The 4,571-nt window shown below is 32.7% G+C and overlaps 1 long non-coding RNA gene across 1 annotated transcript in view; it reads right to left on the bottom strand.

The window, feature by feature from the left end:
• Positions 1 to 3,054: 3,054 nt before the first annotated feature.
• Positions 3,055 to 4,571, bottom strand: part of LOC111089303 — a 2,583-nt gene continuing 1,066 nt past the window's right edge. Inside the window, exon 2 of the long non-coding RNA XR_002613580.1 lies at positions 3,055 to 3,089. This is a non-coding gene — a long non-coding RNA (uncharacterized LOC111089303). The remainder of the gene's footprint in view (positions 3,090 to 4,571) is intronic.

Below are 4,571 nucleotides of genomic sequence, written 5' to 3'. Positions count from 1 at the left end.
GATGATTCGGTTATATTTAATAACTTTTCGGAAACGATGGGTAGTTTTTTTCCACACAGTGTTCATAAACTGTACTATATAAACTGGTATGGGCGTATACAAAAACTAAACAATTATAAAATGTTTCTTTCTTTATGGCAGTGAGTTACAAATTAACTTATATTGTTTCCCGACAGGGAATAAATAATCCGTTTTTCTTTATCCCACACATTTCTTCTTTTTTCTTTTTTAAGCAAGTTAGACGTTTCACCGCAGCAAAAGTATATGTTCTTCAGTGTTTTTCATAATGAATCCGAAAGAGATGACATATAATTTTGTGGATATGTACATGTATGTGTTGTCAAGTTTTTCAAAATACACAAACTGTTTAACTTGACTGCTGAGTATATTTAAACTTAGAATATTTGTTTTTGAAATTCTATAGTAGTAGTAGTACTACTACCATGGTCATTAAATTTGTTGATGACATTCGACTGTTCAGTTAATATTCGGATGTGTACTTTCGAAATTGGATGCTGTTTAAACATCCAAAACTCATGGGTTTTTATTGAAGATTTTTTATAGGGGATTTTATTTGGTGAGTGTTTTGACGCTGGATATATGAATGCCGAAGGTAGAACTCCATTCTAGTGGGCCCGGGGGCGTGACCCTGGAAGAATTATGAAAACAATTGTGCAGTGTGTTGTATTCTGGGCAGCGAATTGCTATCAGAGTTTGTTTGTAAACCAACAGTCTTTTTAGGAACGAGTTTAAACTGACAAAACTCCATCTTTGAAAAGCTCCTGTTCTGACTGTTCGAAACTTTACTCACCTAGTAGTATGTTAAAAGACTGGTGACGTCAGAGTGATCAATTTCTGTATGATTGATCAAGTAATTCAGTAGGAAGTTGTGAGTTGTAATCTGGTTGTATTATTATTACTTTTTTTAAACAAATTATTCTAGTACGTCTATAAACATGATCTAGTTGTATTCCCCAAGTTGGTTTTTACAAGCATATCTAAAATGGTGCAGTTTTTAGGGTACATAGATTTCTCATACCAAAAGTTATCATTAGAAATAAAACCCTCAAATTTGCAAAAAAATAAAGAAAGTTAGTTGTGGGAGGAAGTTTCCCTTCTTGTCATATGGAAAGAAAACCTTACCTTATATTCACCCAACCATTGCTTTTCATCAATACACACATCCAATTATTTACGTTTGCACATTCAATGCTTCATGTTAACACATCCAATACTTTACGTTAGCACGTCCAACAATTTATGTTAACAGGTTCAACACTTTATCTCAATAGATTCAATAATTTATGTTAACACATTCAATGATTCATGTTAACACATCCAGTATTTTGCGTTAACACATCCAAAACTTTATTTCAGGGTTTTTCAAAGTGTGGGTTGCCGAAGGTTTGAATTGGTGTCGCAAGTATCCCGGAAAATATTTTATGTTTCTGTAAAATGTACAGTAAAAAAAGAAGCAGCATTTCATATTTTATTACTTTTCACCCAATAAGAATAACATCAATAAAATCATGATAATTCTTTATAAAACGTCACATTTTAATACCGTTGAGAATCTGGATTTTCATTACTAGTCCAAACAAGATAAAAAAAAATTAACTGACTGAAAGATGTGAAAATAGAACTAGGACTAACAAGTCTACAACTGCTTTTGGAGAAACTATTATAAGAAATAACGAGTGAAACAAAGAAGAATATGGAATAATATGCCAACTACACTACATCTGCCATACCTAATGCCGATGAGGCCTTCGTCAATACCATTACTAATCAGGCCGGATCATACGACAGTCACAGTAGTAGTCTAGGCAATATTTATACCACCAATTTAACGACTGTTATGATGTGAACCAGATTATGTAAGATAATTGTAATTATTATCCATTACCAATCAGGCCGGATCATACGACAGTCACAGTAGTAGTCTAGGCAATATTTATACCACCAATTTAACGACTGTTATGATGTGAACCAGATTATGTAAGATAATTGTAATTACTATCCATTACCAATCAGAATGAAGATTGTTTGTTTGAATTTATGCACAAAGCTACACAATGGGCTATCTGTGCTCTGCCCACCATGGGTATCGAAACCCGGTTTCTAGCGTTGTAAATCCGCAGATATACCGCTGTGCCACTGGGGGGTAGGATGAAGATAAATAATTGAATGCGTTGTTTTACCTTCATCATTAAAAAAAAAAGAGAAAAGCTTAACAAAGCATTATTATTAGTACAATTTCTTGGATTTGTTTTATGTATGGTCAAAACGAAGGTGATATTTTGTAGGCGTAGTTTCGCGCCACGAAAAAAATTGTGAACCAATGCCTTATGTTAACAGATTCAATACTTTATGTTAACACATTTAATATTTTACGAGAACACATTTAGTGTTTCATTTGCGAGTTGATATTTCTACCAAAGAAGTTCGATGTACAAGTTTTCCTGAGGAATAAAACTATTACTAGTAATTTTAGAAGCTAACATAAAATATTGAATAGTTATTTTTATTTGTAGATTGATAATCGGACATAGATATTTTCATATCAAGATAATTAAAACACGAAGTATACAATCATCAAATATCACGTTTTATAAGAACATATGGCACACAATTTTAATATTTCATATAAAACAGTTTTTGGTTATGTAACTTCAAAATTATGACTTCCTTTTATGTAAGGCTAGTAATTCTTGGAAGAAAAAATGTAATATTTCATGATTTAATTACTATTATTTTTTGAAACCAACAAAACAAAACAAAGATAGAAAGACGTATAAGTCTTTGCCAGAAAGATTACTGGCGATAAGTGTGTTACCTAAACTACATATTCGCACACATATATGAATAAAGTAAAAATATAGACTTTCACATATACTAGAAGAATGGAATAACCTTCAATATTTTGTTTTGAAAATAGGAAAATACGTAGTTTACTAGAAGCTCCATTTCGACCAAAATCGGAGACATTTGGACTATTTACTTAATGAAGGTTGACGACAACATACTTGATCTTCTTATCTGTTTATTTTTTTCCTTTTCGTCATCGACTTCTTGTGTCGTTTGTGGTCCTAAAATAAAATATACATATATAACGCATAATCTCGTATTGTATGTAATGTACATAAGAAAAAGCATGATGCATTTACGTAATTTGTTACAATACTGCATTGTATTTGTTTAATAAAATATGAGCTTTCAGGTGCATATAAACAAATATATTCATCTCATTCTTAAAATATGTGCATAGTCTGATGGTTAGCGTAGTGGGGGGCCCAAGGTTTAAGCCTCGTTATGTCGCTGAATACATCTGAACTTTGAGTTTTGTGGGAGTTATAACTTTGATAACATTCTCGCTATTTGGTTAGGCGTAGTCGTATAAGGTGACGGTTGGTACTGGCTTGTTTTCTTCAGTTTTGAATTAGAGATGTCCATGTCTAACCCTTAAGGGCATATGACCTAGTCATTCAGTACAAGATATTGTTTCGCTTGAAAACATCAAATACTACAATATGTGTTAATATCAAGTGTGTATTCATTCAGCACAAGAAAATACAATTTATTACCTGTTAATTCCAGGTTTTTTTAGTGAGAAACGAATTTGGCAAATGCACGAGAGTGAGGAAAACCAGATAGTAAAAAATATCAAAACAGTGACAAAAATATAGAGGAAGTGTTTTTTTTTTCAAATGGGCAGTTTTAATTCCTAAAGAGCTTGTCCCTTTGAATTTAGTATTCTTTACAGCAATGTGAGGTTAGTGACCTCTTCATGAGTTATTTTGTCCATTGCACATGACCACAATTCAACCTTTGATATTAGTATTTTGCATTACTTTACAAGTCAGAGGTTATTGTCCTCACCACAAGTTATTATGTACGTTACATATAGCTAATATTTAACCTACGTCTGTTTAATTTTGAATCGAATAACCGTCGATTGATTTTATATTTATCATCAACAAACCTTTGTAGAAAAGAAAACAACATTAAAATACAATGGCAGAATTGTCTTTAGGTAAAATTTTAATTGGCAGTTAACTAAATTGAAATACCCAATCCCTGTTTAATGGGTTAAATGTTTATTAATAATAAACCAACAATATATTTCAAGTCATTTTAGCTGCGGCATGGCGGCTCATAGAATGGCTCCGAGTTTCTTTTCAAGTACAAGCTTTTAGCTCATAGCTCCGCCATCTCTTGACCGGTTTGAGATATAATTAAAGTTTTGAACTCAGGAGGTCAAACACTTTCGACTGATGTATTTGACTACGCCCAAGGTCTCAATTTACTCTAATCCTGGCTAAAATAATTTCATGTGCCGCGGCTATTAAGGATTCCATATTGTTTTTGTTTTAATAAAACTAGAATGGTTGTAAGTTTATATTTTATGTTAGTTGGCATGATGGGAGCTGCAGACATCATAAGACATCATCAGACATCATAGCTATCTGCGCTAGCCGTCCCTAATTTAGCAGTGTAAGACTAGAGGGAAGGCAGATAGTCATCACCACCCACCGTCAACTCTTGAGCTACTCTTTTACCAACGAATAGTG

This window comes from Limulus polyphemus, unplaced genomic scaffold, assembly GCF_000517525.1.
Source record: "Limulus polyphemus unplaced genomic scaffold, Limulus_polyphemus-2.1.2 Scaffold5839, whole genome shotgun sequence".
In the NCBI taxonomy this organism is placed as follows: Eukaryota; Metazoa; Arthropoda; class Merostomata; order Xiphosura; family Limulidae; genus Limulus; species Limulus polyphemus.
Note: the sequence above shows the minus strand (reverse complement) of the source record. Positions and strands in the feature narration are given on the sequence as shown.